Here is a 16,019-nt window from a genome sequence, read left to right as displayed (position 1 = left end):
ATGAAGATTCCTGTTTACTTTTGGAGCACACAGTAGTCTTAAAATCAGGTTTGCTTATGTATGCATCATTAATTTCTTAAAATTTACCTGGATTGGTGTGTATGTGTGGGTCATATATGAAGTCAGTTTTTGGGGAGGTTGAATGGACAGAAGCTGACCTAAGCTGAGAAATTCCTTCAAGACAGCCTCTATCCACCATTCATGCCTAAATTCCATTGCATTTTATTTCAGTGTTAAGCACCTGCCTCTTCTGAAGCTCTTTGTTTGTTTGTTTAATGAAAATGTTCTCAAGATCCATATCCATTAAGTTGTTGGAATCTTTGAGCTGATCTTATTGCTTCTGTGTTTAATTAAGTATGTGAGGTCACTGGCTCTTCAAAAGGACAGAGCGAAGGACACAGCTAAACTCCTACTTCGTAATTTTGTCTAGAACTGGTCCTGATCATATGTACATTTTTTTTTTCCAGGCAAAGTAGAAGCAGTATATTTTGTAATTTTCTTCCAAGAATGACTCAAATTCTCTCCCACCTCCAAGTAGCTCCCAAAATTTTACTGTTGCATTTAGGCTTCAGAGTATTAGTCATACTGGCATTCTACGTAAGGTTACAAATACATATCCCTTATGTGTCTCAATGAAAGATTTCATCTGATCATGGGAAACTTCATTATCTGTTAAAGTCTGGTTCTGAACTGAATATAGCATAGCGTATACATCAATTCAAATCTGTAAGTGAATCTATTAATATTTATTCAATACTTTAACAAATTAAAATGTACCCAATTTTACCCTTTATAGTCCATTTTTCCATATACTTAAAAGGGATCCTTCCCTACTTTTAGGTAGGAAAGTAATCATTTAAGGATAATGGGACATCTGAAGAACTTTGGTAAACTGAACTATAGTACAGTAGTACTTACAAGAGGAAAATAGCTCGTCTTGATTTCTAATTGCTACAGTATGGTGTCAGTGAGATCAAACTCAGGCAAGACAGACCCAATTCATGTTTACATGTGGAAACCATACAACGTTAAGTGGTTAATCTACTGAAAGTTTGGCAGTCTGTTCACATCACTGAGAGGCTTACCTAAGACCTACTTTTATGCTGCAGCATCCTGAGGTGTTCTTGCACCACCCAGAAAAATTCTTTGGGGAGAGAAAAATCATCAAAGCTGTGATATATCCATTGAAATCCTTAATCTTTGATAACTTTTAAAGCTTGGGAGTACTTAACAGCAGGTAAACATGGAACATCTTCCTAGAATGCCAACTTTACATTAAACATGTAACATCAAAAAACAAAAAAGTAAATGCACAATTATATTCATATTTAACAGATGAGATGTCCCTCAAGTTCCTGCAACCGTTTGTATGATTTCATTGGACTTTGACAAGCTCTACATTAGAAAATGGTTACTTCTGCCATAAAATGCAAATATAATTAAGGTATCTGTTTGAAACATCTGAAACAGGTACCACCTTTCACAGGTCACATAAATCTCATCTCTAGGTGACACTACCTAAGCCCAAAGGCAGGTAGGGTAGATGTTATTTTAGCCTAACTATTGATGGTATTTACACCTCTTATCAAATACAATACTGTTGACTTCTCATTACGTTTGTGTGAAATGATTCAAGTATACAGAAAATTAGAATCATTTAACCTAACTGACTTCAAGTTAAGTGGTAATAGCAAAGGCAATTCAAATAGTAACATGGCACAACTTTCCCTGTTAGCGGTTTTAAATGCTCATTTAAACAAGGGATGAGTTCACTTGCTTAGATATTTGAAATACAACTTTATTCTGATTCTAAACGAAAAGGAATGGGAATGACAGTAACAAACAAGATTCCACCTCTCAATACTGTCATGTGACTATAGCAGTCTTATATTTGAAACTCAAGGAGGAAACAACTGAGTTCCAAAACACCTAAATATGCGGGTCCAAAAAATGAAGGTTTTTTTTTAAACTGCCATATTCACTCCAAAGCCCATCCATCTCCTTCAGCATCCAAAGATTAAGCACGTGTTCTGTTTAGCTATATAATAAAGTGGCAAACACGCTGCACCGCTGACGTCACAGGACAGTTGCCTATAAAACTAGACTTCTGACGCTGGGCCCCAGCTTCACTTTCTCACAGGTCATCATCTTCATCCGGGAGAGCAGTTGTCTGAGCAACCTCTAAATCGTGCTCATACTGTGCTGCCAAGGCTGGGTCCATGACCACCTCTGGCGGGGCAAGAGGCATGGCGACAAACTCCAAGTTAGGGTCTCCAGTCAGTTTCCTAGCAAGCCAGAGGAAGGGCTTTTCAAAGTTGTAGTTACTTTTGGCAGAAATGTCATAGTACTGAAGATTCTTCTTTTGGTGGAAGACAATTGATTTTGCCTTAACCTTTCTGTCCTTAATATCCACTTTGTTGCCACACAACACAATTGGGATGTTCTCACACACTCATACCAGATCTCTATGCCAGTTAGGCACATTCTTGTAAGTAACTCTTGATGTTACGTCAAACATTATAATGGCACACTGAGCTTGTATATAATAGCCATCTCTCAGTCCACCAAATTTCTCCTGACCAGCTGTATCCCATATATTGAACTTAATCGGTCCTCTGTTGGTATGGAACACAAGAGGATGGACCTCAACACCCAAGGTAGCTACATACTTCTTCTCAAATTCACCAGTCAGATGACGCTTCACGAATGTAGTTTTTCCAGTACCACCATCACCAACCAAAACAAGTTTGAACTGAACTGGGGATTCCTTGGGCAGCCATCGCGATGTTACTTTCAGAAGTGTCCCCGCGCCCGTCTGACTGAGCCATATGTACACTTGAAAAGCACATGTGAGATCACATCTCTAGCATTTGACATGGAGACGCTCAACTTTCTCATTTGGATGGAAGTAGTTATGAGATATTGGGACATTGACTATTCGTCAGTATTCCTTCACGAACAGAATATATGATACTACAGTAATGGTGAGGGTATTCATGCCCAAGTATATAGTACTGGGAATTTTTTTCTAAGTATATGCTATTTAAAAGAATTATGGGATCAGAATCACAAGTCTAAAAAACAGTGTATATGTTTCTACATACTGTTTATGTATTATTCTTGTTGGATAAGAAAATAATAAGTTTCTTCCTTTTTGTAAACCTTAGCAACTAAGCATTGGTGAATTATGATTAATTCATTTACTCTGGAAACATAAAGCACCTAACCTATTCCAGGTACTTTGTGATAAAAAAAATTAATGATGGTAGTTTTCTGTTGAAATTCAGGTTTCAAGGAATATATGAAGTTGTGGCCAGTAACTGAGGAAGTAAGGAAGAATGAATGCTGGAAGGGGGGAAGGAAGAAAAGGAAGGGAGAGGAAGGAACAGTGGAAGGATAGGTGGAAGGAAATTAGTTAAATCTGTTGGTCCTTAACACATTTTATTGTTTTTATTCATTTAAAATTTTTATTTAATTAAAAATGTATCTATTTGACTGCACTGGGTCTTAGTTGTAGCACACGGATTCTTTGATCTCCATAGTGGCATGCAGGATCTTCAGTTGCAGCATGAGAACTCTTGTTTGCTGCGTGTGGAATCTAGTTCTCTGATCAGGGATCAAACCCAGATCCCCTGCATTGGGAACACAGAGTCTTAGCCACTGGACCACCAGGGAAGTCCCACATTTTATTGTTTTTTTTTTTTAATTGCACACGTTATCTAGTTTGATGTTCTTTGCTTATATAATAATTCACCATCTATAGGGTCTTTTTTATGGTGTGTCATAGTTTGAAGTTGGTTTTAATTTATCTCCTTTGTATTTGTTTCTTTTCAGTATAAAAAAAACTTCATGGGTCAGATTGCTAACAAGTACATGGAAGATTTGAAGAGCTGAAGAAAAAAAAACTCACTGTTAAACTTGTTTTTTAAAATGTAAGTAAACTCTCCCCTCACTATTGTTCATTTCTGTATCTTCATAGCCTGCAATTACCTTTCTGTACACTCAGTGTGTAAATTTTTCCCCCAGTAGTAAAGTTGCTCGTCTGCATAGTCTGCTCATAAAGTCTATGATAATTTATGACCCCTTCCTCTCCTTAAAATTTTTTAAATTCTAAAAGTAATATGACTAACATAGGTGGTTGTAGAACTTAGACATGTTGTGACAGTCAGTGAGTAAATCTTTCTTTGGTGTCAAGAGGGAAAATAGACCTGGTAGCATGTAAAAAGCACCACCCTTTTCGCAAATCCTCTGTTGCTCCTTACCCTACAGGTTCTTTTAGCGCACCATGTGAGGCAGTGAGAATTGTTGGTCAACCTGTTAATGACTCCATAGACTTAGAGAAGTAGGTGTTTCCAGTGTAAGCTTATTTATCTTTTCCTCCTTGTTTCTTTTGCTCTGTAATAGTAGTGATACTTAGCTATGTATTGAACTTCTATTAAAAGACAAGCACTCGACTGATTGAATTCAATCAATATTCATTCAGCAAACGCTTTTTCTGAGTGCTTGTCATGTGCCAGGCACTGCTCTGACACCATCGTCTTGTGCTGCACTTGCGGCAGCCTTGCAAAGTAGGAGCCCATATTTTAGTGATGGTGATCCAGGTGAGTATACTGAGGTTCAGAGAGAGGTAAGGAGGCTACAGACGATCACACAGCTAGGAAGGGGAGGAACCGAGAGTGAACACCATGCTGTCTGACTTTTCTCATTAGCCATTTTCTAAATAATGTTGAAATCCTCATCCTGGCTCAGTTGTTGAGTTCCAGGTTCAGATTGGAACCTTCTGGGTTGTGTTCTTCATAGAAATGTTGTCCTAATTCTTCTAAACCTTGGTTGTAGTCACAACAGGAAAGGAAGTTAGAGAAACATCTTCCGAAGTTTGAGAGGTACTTTTGGTATCTGGAGGGGGAGTTAAGAGATCTAATGTCTAGACTGACCTTTCCGCGAATCTCTGTGTGTCTCTGGGATACTTAACATCTACAGGAAACAGTTACTATTATGCCTGTTAAGGAGAGCAGACCAGATGTTCTCCAGGGTCTCTTTCAGTAGGCTTTTTATTGAAGTATGTTATACACAGAACAAAGTACACAAATTATAAGTGGATGGCTTGATGGAATGATTGTTACACAGTGCACACATCTGTGTAACCAGTGCAAGAAAACAGAAAATTACCAGCCCCTCCTACTCTCTTCCCCTAATGCTCCCATGAGTAACCAATTTCCTGATTTCTAATGCCATTGATACAATTTTGCCTATTTTTATCATTTATATAAATAGATCATATAGTTTATATTCTTTTGTGTCTGGCTTATTTTGCTTATTATGTTTGTGAAATTCCTGTATGATATTGTATATAATTAATTTATTTCATTCTCCTTAACTATCATGCTATTCAGTTGTACATGTATTTTATAGTTGCTGGCTATTTTGGTAGTTTCCAGTTTGGATATATTACAAATAGTGCTCCAGGGAATGTTTTTGTGCACATCTTTTGGTGATGATTTTATTTTGGTCAGGGACTAAGTTCAAGTAATTTGAATTCAGCAGCCCTGTGGAGTGATGTTGAGGTAAGCGTCTTTGAAAGCAGACAAGTGGATTTTAGGAAGGCAGGTGATGTGTCTGCTTCAGCATGATGTTCTGAACGTTGCTGGTCAGGAATGTGAAATCCTCTTGAGGGTGTGGCTGGGCAGAAGCCCTGTATGATAAGCCTGTGATGTGGTAAGGTTTGCTCTCCTGGCAGAGGAGGGCTTTGATTCGTTTCAGGAAGGGACGATAGAAGAGAGAAGTCAGATCCAGAAGACAAATGTGTATGGACTACCCTGGAAATGGTTAGGATATGTCAGCCGCCAGATCAAGAATCTGGAAAAGTGATAACCTAGGGGAAGAACCAGCTTATAAGACCTGAAGAGTCTAGGAAATGAACAGAGAAATAAAAATTGATTTCAGCAGGCAGGCGGGAGCTCTCAAAGCATTTTTAGACAAATTTATTAAGTCTGATGAAACTGTTGGTCTCTCAGTTGTGTCTGACTCTTTGCAACCCCATGGACTGTAGTCCACCAGGCTCCTCTGTTCATAGGATTCTCCAGGCAAGAATACTGAAGTGAGTAGCCACCCCTTTCTCCAGGGAATCTTCCTGACCCAAGGATTGAACCTGAGTCTCCTGCACTGCAGGCAGATTCTTTACTATCTGAGCCACAAGGGAAGCCCTTGTTAAGTCTAACTCCTGTTTTAAGGAAACTTTGAAAAACCCATCCCTAAAGTATGAGTCAAGAATGAACTTAATGAAATTACCAAACTAAGAACAAATGTATTTTTCAAGTAAATACAGGATGTGAGTATGTGGGCTTTGCCAGGAGACTGTTCTGTGTCAGATCACAGCTTCACTTTCTTTCCCTGTAATCTTTCCCACCAGCTTCCTGATCTGTAAAATGGGGATATTGACACACCCACCTTGTAGATTTCCTGTGACAGGGTACTTCCACAGTGCCAGGAGTGTGCTGGGTGCATTGCACTGGCACTAAAAGTGATAGCCATTATTCTTACTATTTTTCTGATTTTTACTGTGACTGATATTATGTGTTTGCATCGGATACTTGGTAGAAGTTTTCAGATTATTTTTTTAAAGTATGAGATTAACATAGTTTTTTTTGAAGCGTGGAGAACACTAACAAATGTATTTTCCGACTTGCCTCGCCTTAAACTGAAACTCAGAGGAAAGCTGAAGGGAAACATTTGTCTGTGTCCTTGGCAGGTCCCTCCCCAGGGTGAGTCAGTAAAGACACTTCTGCTTGTTGCAACTGCTGTACTTGGTTGTTTCAAGAATAGACCAGACGAGCTAAGATTCACAAGAGAGCTGGGTCATTTTGCACAAAGGAAAATCATGATTTTATTTATTTCACTCTCAACTCGTATCAGGCATTTTGCAAATAAGTGTGTGTATGTAGCAGGGAGCTTTAGTGAGAGGCTCTGTGGGTGATTCACTACAACCGCAGCTGGTATAGGGTGTCCGTTCCAACTGACTGTGGCTAGTGACGTCTTTCCACCTGTTGGTAAATTCTGGACTAACTTTTGGGGCGTCCGTTGTAGATTAAGCATAATTTTGCCCTCAGTGAGATTATGATCTCACAAATGAATATTTGTTCTACGAAGGAAACTTTTAGAGTGAGTTGAGTCTAAGACAACATTTGACCCAAGACTTTGAAATTCTAGTTCTGACTTCTCTACAAATGATCTGTGGGATTTCAGGTATAGCATTAGTCCTGAGTCTCAGTTTTCTCATCTGTAAAATTAGAAAGTTAGACTTTGAGACAAAGGAAGATTCTGTGAATCTCTAAATTTAATAGTATCTAGTTTGGGGTGTAGTTTTATTTTTCTAAAAGCTGTATTCTTTCATGGGTTTCCCCAAGTCAGAAGGTCTTATGACAGCAGATTTCAGCACTTAACGATAGTAGAGGAAGGAACAGTTTTAAGATATGACCTAAATTCACAAAACAGTTAATGTCCACTGCAGATAAAAAACAAATGACCTGACTGTTGTGATTGATGTAAAGTTATGTGAGTATATATAAATCCACTTTCACACTGGCATTTACTTTAACCAGCTTTCATACACTTGCTTTATTCATTAAAGGATGTTTATGTTAAACAACATAAATAAATATTCAAGACATTGTATATGGCATAACTGGATTATGGAAACTGCGTTGGCTTTATCTCATGTACGTATGTAAATTCTCAGTTCTCACATTACAGTCCCACAGTTGGGTGTGTCACTAATTTGAGTTTGTTTTGTTGTTCCACATGTTGAAGAAATTATATGGTAAAAATGATATTTGAAAATGAAATACTGGATTCAATTGAATTAATAAGAATCCTAAATAGTGTTATCATTATTACTTTTAAGTAATACTCAAGATAATTGCTTTTAGGTTTTGAGCCCTATGTTCTTATACCCAGGGGTTCTTGTTGTTCAGTCCCTAAGTCGTGTCTGACTCTTTGCGACCCCAGGGACTGCAGCATATGAGGCTTCCCTATCCTTCACTATCTCCTGGTGTTTACTCAAACTCATATCCATTGAGTTTGTGATGTCATCCAACCATCTCATCCTCTGTCACCACCTTCTCTTCCTGCCTTCAGTCTTTCCCAGCATCAGGGTCTTTTCCAATGAGTCAGCTCTTCGCATCAGGTGGCCAAGTATTGGAGCTTCAGCTTCAGCATCCATCCTTCCAGCGAATATTCAGGGTTGATTTCCTGTAGGATTAACTGGTTTGATCTCCTTGTAAGCCAAGCGACTCACAAGAGTTCTCCAGCACCACAATTTGAAAGCATCAATATTTCAAATTTCACCACAATTTGAAAGCATCAACCTTCTCTATGGTCCAACTGTCACATCCATACACCTAGGCATATGCTAATAGCTGATGCAGGAGGGCATGTAGGGAATATTTAAAGTAAATGGAGAACTTTGGAATATTTGTGCTTTGACCCATTTATTTGTTCTGGCGACTGGCAAACAGAAGAAATACCATTTGCCTAGTGTGCAGGCAACACCCTGGTCTCTCTGATGTAATCACGGGTGATGGTGGTGAAAGCTCTCTGGTTATACTGGCCTTGAGGCTGAATAGACCAAATACAGGAATGAGGTGGGGGCTCATCAAAGCCTCTTCATCAGGTGGAGGAAGGCTGTGGGAATGTGCAGGTCATTCCTGAGGCTTCCCATGGGATCATTCTACCTGCTCGTGCAGTGGTTTCTAAGAGGCGATTTGTAGCCACTGAGACAGTGTCCTTTCCCAGAGAACTTCCCCTTTTGTGCTCTCTGTCTGTACCCTTCTTCCAGTCTCTTTCATTTTATCTCTTTATTTTTCTTTGGCCTGTGCTGGGTCTTCATTGCTTGTGGCAAGTGGGGGCTACTCTGCATTGCAGTGCACAGGCTTCTCATTGTAGTGGCTTATCTTGTGGAACACAGGCTCTAGGCATGCAGGCTTCAGTAGTTGTGGAGCATGGGCTTAGTTGCCCCAAGGCATGTCGAATCCTCCTGGACCAGGGATCAAATCTGTGTTCCTGCGTTGGCAGGTGAACTCTTAACCTCTGGACCACCAGGGAAGGTCCCTATCACTTTAATTATTATGTGGGATTTGAAGTTTTTTAACTCCTGACTACATATTTTGGACCAAATATTCCTTATTCTAGACAATTTGTACTAAACATTCTGAAAATACTACTTGGAGATGGCTACCTTGTTTGGAGTCATGTGTCACATATGTGGTTTTGTCTTGCGCTTCTTTGATTCATCATACCCTGAGATAATACATAAATAAATTTATTCATTAAATTTATGGAAGCTTTTCCTTTCCATTTTTCTTCCCTCTAGTAATCTCTCCCTGTCTCATGAAGTATCTAAGATCACCTTTGCAATCAAATGGAAATTTAGCTGGGCTGTTAGAATCCCTTAAGCATCCCTGAGTGTGAGCGTGAGTAGATGGAGTTGAAGGGCTGCTTGAAGTTCTTGTCTCAACTGGCTGAAGTCATAGTCATCTATTTATTCTTGGTTGTTCCTTTTCCCCTCACATATTGGGAAACTGGTGGTCAGTGCCTTTGACTTTTTCTCTCCTTAATCCAGATACGCAAGAGGGTAACTGTTGACAGAGAGAAGGAAATGTTTACGTATTTAAATAACCAATATGTAGGGGGCATGTGTGTGCAGGCTTGTGCGTGCACAGGCTCTGTAACTGCAAGGTGGTATCTGTTTCTCTTAAGTCGCCATGCATATCCATAGTTAACGAGGAGGCCCTAGCATCTATGATGGCACTCAGGTATGTATTTTCATCAGTGTTTAAGGAGGAATTAGGTTGGTGGGAGTTCTGACTCCTATTTTAGTGGATCTATGGTTTAAAATTATGATATTTTCACTGATATATTTAAAATGGATAACCAACAAGGACCATGGAACTCTGCTCAATTTTATGTGGCAGTCTGGATGGAAGTGGAATTTGGGGGAAATAGATACAAGTTTATGTATTGGCTGAGTCCCTTTGCTGTTCACCTGAAACTACCACAACATTGCTAGTGGGCTATACCCCAATACAAAATAAAAATAAATAAAATAGTGATGTTTTGGGGAAACCTGGGTTCTGGCACCAGAATTTCAGTTAGCCAGGATCTCCATAGCTTTGAGAGTGAAGAAGTGAGATAAGTATTTTCAGTCATTCTTAAATCCATTACTTAGTAGCTCAGGGCTTTGTGCTGAAGTTAAAACTCCAATACTTTGGCCACCTGATGGGACGAGCCGACTTGTTGGAAAAGACCCTGATTCTGGGAAAGACTGAAGGAAAAGGAGAAGAGTGCAGCAGAGAATGAGAAGGTTGGACAGCATCACTGACTCAATGGATGAGTTTGAGCAAGCTCCAGGAGATAGTGAAGGACTGGGAAGCCTGGCAGGCTGCAGTCCCTGGGGTTGCAAAGAGTCAGGCATGACTTAGGGACTGAACAGCAATAAACACAGGACTTTGTGCGTCAGAATCACAGAACTGAAGTTGGATCCTCAGGATGTGTTCAGTGTTCCTTACGTACTGTAATGCTGGCCTCTCCCAGAGATGCCCCAACCAAGAGGCGACTTAAATTAGGGGTGTGGCAGTTCACAGCCATTGTAGCAGGATCCATTTAGTCTTCAGGCAAAAAGAAAGTGTTCTATCTCCTTTTAAATATTACGTTGCATTCAGAGTTTGAAATAGCCTTGGCAGTTTCCTGTGGCCATTACCTGGAACTGAGGTGTAGTGCCTTACTGATAACTGACTCCTGCGTTCGGTATAATAATTGTGTTTGTTGTCTGTGTTTTAAGTTTGTATTTCAAAATACATGTTGTTGTACCATCATCTTTTCTTGTTTGTTTGTTCGTCTATATTTTATTCTCTTACCTTTGTAGTGGTAATTATGCTTGGCTTTGGATACTTGTGCCATTTGATACTGAGATGAAGAGATTTTAAAAGAAAAGGTCATCAGCTGTCTTTCTGGGCTATTCTGGGCATTTTGTACTATATTTATTTTGGGCCCAGCTTTTCTTGCCCTTGGTTTCTGATTTGCTGTTCCTCCTCCTTGCCTTGGCCTCTCATCTTGCCTGGAAGCATTTCAAGAGATCTGTTTGGATGACTGTTTTGTTTAACAGATAAATACTATCTCAACCTAGGGAGACAGTCAAGACGACAGGATGGAACTCTCCATTAATGCTTCTGGATCTAAGGCATGAAATCCCTGGAGCAGAGAGTCTGGCCTCTTAGTATAGTATACTCATGTCGGGAAATTGTTTCATGCTTTGAGATTAACTTTTACAAGGGAAATGTGGGATTCTGGGGCATTCTCAAAAGTTTTGCATAATTTGGTGGGACTTAAGTAGTCTTACTGTTTATAAATTTTTGTAAATTAAAGAATGATTATTTGACTAAAAAAGTGGGCTTTTTGGTTCTTCAGGGTCTAAATTGATCTTAGCTGAAGTCTGGCACAGACTACTCCTTTCAGGGAGCTTTCACTCAGATTATTGGGGTTCTCAAAAAACCAAGTATTGTATAAAGCAGAAAATAAATGGTCTTCAAGGAGTATCAGGCCTTTAAGCACAAGACGTCTCCCAAGAGAAAACGGTAATGCCCCCAGTACCCATTTACTTTGACCTTCTTTGGGAGACTGTGTCTGAGTGACTCTTCAGGGACAGAAAAAACCAACTAAATCTACTGAAGTGTTACAATACCCGGAAGGTGGTTTCTTTTTTCTTTTTTGTCATTTCTTTAAAAAAAATTCAAATACAATTGACATACAGTAATGTTAGTTTTGGATATACTTACAAGATGGTTTGACATGTGCATACATTGTGAAATGATCAATGGACATGAGCTTGGGCAAACTCTGGGAGATAGTGAAGGACGGGGAAGCCTGGTGTGCTGCAGTGCACGGGGTTGCAAAGAATCAGACACAACTGAGCAGATGAACAACAGCAACGACAGTGAAGTGCTCACCATGATGAGTCTGGGAACCATCTGTCCCCAAGGTTCTTATAACACCATTGACCATAATTCCTTATGCTGCGTGTCACATCCCCATGACTTGTTGTATAACTGGAGGTTTGTACCTCTCAATCCCCTTCACCTATTCCACCCACCTCCACATCCTCCTTGCTCTGACAGCCAGCCATTCATTCTCTTTATCTCTGAGTCTGTTTTCATTTTGTTTGTTTGTTTTTTAGGTTCAACAGAAGTGAGATTATGTGATATTTGACTTTTTTCACTTGGCAGAAAGTGAGTTCTGCATCCTCACTTTGTGGTCTTACTGAATCCTCAGGAGGTAGAGCTGGAAAAAAAAAAAATCAGTGTGTTATGGCTGGTTCTTTGCACTGAAAATCCAGCTGATTCTGGTTATTTGTAGTAGTTACTGTCTGTAAAGTTGCCAGAACTCTGGATTAGAGCTTCCTGAGCCATTGCTCCTAGGGGATACACAGGCTTAGGTTCCTGTGAGCGCCTGTCACAGTGTTTTCCCAACTGACCAGTTCATAACCTTCTTTCTGTTAAAAGGGACCTTATTTCATGTTGTTGATACATTAACATTGAACTCACGATGAACAGCACTGTACCTCATGCTTGAACTAGGCTTATCTGACACATGCATTTTCTCTACCAGGCTCATCACAGCTTTTCTTGCACTTAGAAATGCTGAAGTGCTTGGGAACCATCTTTTTTTTTTTTTTAACTTTTATTTTTTATTTTATTTTTTAAATTTTATTTAATTTTTAAACTTTACATAATTGTATTAGTTTTGCCAAATATCAAAATGAATCCTCCACAGGTATACATGTGTTCCCCATCCTGAACCCTCCTCCCTCCCCATGGGAACCATCTTAAACACTGAAATCACCAACCAAAAGCATGTGAGTGTGAAACATGACACAGGATAGATCATGGAAAGGACACTTACTTAATTTTTTTTGGCCTCACCATGTGGTATGTGGGATCCTAGTGCCCTGACCAGGGGTCAAACCTGTGTCCCCATCAGTGGAAGCCTGGAGTCTTAACCACTGAACTGAGAGGGAAGTCCCTGGGACACTTGTTTGTAGTAGGAGAGCTGAGCTGAAACAAGAAGGCAGAGCATTGCCTTGTTCAACCTCAGCTGGGACTGTGCACGTGGGCACTCAGATTTTTTGCTGCTCTGTGTATGGCCATGAACAACAGCAGAAGCACCATTGATAATGGTTTGGGGGTTACAAATAAATTTTAGCTAGTGGGAAAATTCATAAACATCTACTGTATAATATAAGCAAAATAATCCCAGATATTGTAGCAGGAATCTCCCTCAGCTCAGCTTTATAGCTCATGTAGAAAGCCAATCATTCAAGGTAAAAATGTATTTCAAGTTGGTACTATAACCAATATCCAGAACACATTTTTTAAATAGCTTCATGTAAAAGTGAAAAAGTGAAAGTGTTAGTCGCTCAGTCGTGTCCAACTTTGCTTACCCCATGGACAGTAGCTCACCTGGCTCCTCTGTCCATGGAAATCTCCAGGCAAGAATACTGGAGTCGGTTGCCATTTCCTTCTCCAGGGGATGTTTCCGACTCAAAGGTCAAACCTAGGTCTCTTGCATTGCCAGCAGATTCTTTACCATCTGAGCCACCAGGTAATCCCAGCTTCAAGTAAAATGAAGGCTAATTAGTGACTCCCTTTGTTGAATATAAACGACAGTTAACGCCTCTGATGCACTTGGAACATCCTGTAGAATAGGAACAACCTCTTGTGTATCCTCCTGTCCCTGGCATGAAAGGTAATAATGGCCAGCACATAGTGGGACCTCAGAAAGTGAATGAATACTAAATAAATGAATACTAAATAAACTCAGTAAGTGAATGAATACTAAATAAACGAAAGAGCCGGGAGAAATCTGTTCCATGGTGCCTGGGTGCCTGAGGGCACAATAGGAATCTAGTGCATCATTTCAACTTAGATAATTTCCTGTCCATTGTGTTCATTAACTCATGGAAAGGCTTATTAACCATCAGAGAGAGTAGTGTCTTGGATCTGGTATAGCATGGAGGCATCATAGCTGGGCCTGAGGATGGAACAGGAATACCACCAACCATTTTGAGAAAACCACTAAAAAGAGCTGGAACTGCATTGGACTTCTTCCATCTCACCATGGAGCTAGGCTGGCAGCATTTTTTTCTCTAATATTCCTGATACCGACTTCTCTCCACTTTAACCTCACTCCCACACTGCTGTTATTAAAAACCTCTCTCTAGGACATGGATTTGATCATGTCAGTCTGTTGCTTCAAGAACTCCATTCTCCCCTAAGAACCAATTCAAAGCTCCTTAGTGACCTGGCTCCATCCCTCTACCTCAGACTTCAGTCTCTTACCATTGCACCCATGCTCAAGCTAAACTGGACCCATCACTGGAACTCAGCCATGCCTTTAGGAGTTACAGTCATTGCATAGTGTTGCCTGCTCCTTCACCCAGCTCTTCCTTTCAGCCCTAGCTCAAACACAGCCCCTGTGCTATGTCTGGCAAGATATCAGTCTCTCCCTAAGTAGACTCACATGTTAATGTTCAGTAAACATATTTGAATGAGTCAGTGTATCTAAATATTATGTAGAACAGTGCTCCTGTTCTATAGGACTTTCTCGAACCAGGGACTAATTTGGTGAAAGAGAACTTTTCCAGGGAGCAGGGGGTGGGGTGAGGGGTGGTTTGGGGATGATTCAAGTGTATTACTTTTATTGTGTACTTGATTTCTAATCTAATGCTTCTGCTGATCTGAAGAGAGGTACCGGTCCTCAGGCTAGAGGTTGAGAACCCCTGATCTAGAGAAAACAGGAAGCTTTGAAATGTCTTTAAAATAAAAAGGAGAGGCTAGACCTCAGTTTCTACTAAGGCAAGTAAAAAGCTGTGGCTGCCTTTTTATTAAGTAGCTTTGTCTGTTGTACAGAACTGAGCTTTTCCACTCAGGGAACACCTACACTCGGCCACACTCCACAGCCCCCAATATAAACATCCAGGGACTGGGCTTGATTAAAGTAGAAGCAAGTGAAATTTTATGTGTGCGGAAATTACATTCAATTTCAGATATTATCTGTTTCAATTATTTCCTGCAGATTAACCATTTCAAATATTCCAAATATTTATCGTGGAGCTACTATGTATTAGAAACTGGGCCAGGGGCTTTGACGCATAAAAAAGATAAGCAGAACGCAGGGACTTTGTCTAGTGGGATGAAAAATGTGGAAGCACATTTCTGTAAAACAGGATAAATTATACACTTACTTTACTGCAGGTAGTGATGGTCGCACAAAAGAAGGTGAGGCTTATTTTCAACCTGCTCAGTTCCATAGACAAGCTTGGATTTAATGTGAGCCTTAAAGGGTGCATTTGGGAGTAGGTAGGTGGCAGGGTAGACTGAAGGAAGAGCGTGGTTAGAGCGGTTCCAAGGGGAGGGAACCTTGTGAACAAAGGCACTGAGGCAGGGAAGTACAGGGAGCAACAGCAGGAATAAGTACAGGGACAAGTAGTGCGGGGAATGCAGGGCTGAGGGAGGAGCATTGTTAACTAAGACTGGGAAAGCGCAGCATAATCTGCTGTAAAGAAACGTAATGGCATGGACTTCATGCTGTAGTCATTAGGAGCCACGCACAGTTTTAAAACAAAGGAAATACAAGACAGCAAGAGCAGCTGCTAAAATTTGTCAACATTTACTAGGTGTCAGGCACTTTTACTTAATCCTTACTGCAGCACTTTGAGGTGAGTACTATTAGTGTCTCATTTTATAGAGCAAATGGAAAGCCCAGAGAATTTAAGTAACTTTCCCAGGATCTACCACAAATAAGTGGGGGACCTGGGACTCGAAGCCAGCAAGTTTTATTTAAGAACTTGGTTGTGAAGCTGAATGTGTAGGGTTTAGGGAGTCTCTGAACTTTCTCAGTTGTTTGCAAAGTGTTTATATATGAATATGTGCATTTGTTTAAGAGAACATCTAAACTTTAATCATATGAAA

General features: G+C 40.1%; 1 protein-coding gene and 1 pseudogene across 17 annotated transcripts in view; one reads left to right on the top strand and one right to left on the bottom strand.

Moving 5' to 3' along the window:
• Positions 1–16,019, top strand: part of PPFIBP1 (PPFIB scaffold protein 1) — a 212,127-nt gene that overhangs the window by 69,996 nt on the left and 126,112 nt on the right. For all 17 annotated transcript variants that reach the window (XM_086401617.1, XM_086401612.1, XM_086401613.1 and 14 more), the window contains one exon: positions 3,835–3,932. The gene's annotated coding sequence lies outside the window, so the exon portion shown is untranslated. The remainder of the gene's footprint in view (positions 1–3,834; positions 3,933–16,019) is intronic.
• On the bottom strand, positions 2,009–2,794 carry LOC147372536 (GTP-binding nuclear protein Ran-like; annotated as a pseudogene).

Source organism: Bos grunniens, chromosome 5 (assembly GCF_055505025.1).
Source record: "Bos grunniens cultivar Pamir isolate PY7600 chromosome 5, Bosgru_T2T1.0, whole genome shotgun sequence".
Lineage (NCBI taxonomy): Eukaryota > Metazoa > Chordata > Mammalia > Artiodactyla > Bovidae > Bos > Bos grunniens.
The sequence above is the reverse complement of the archived record's forward strand: the minus strand, read 5'-3'. Positions and strand labels throughout refer to the sequence as shown.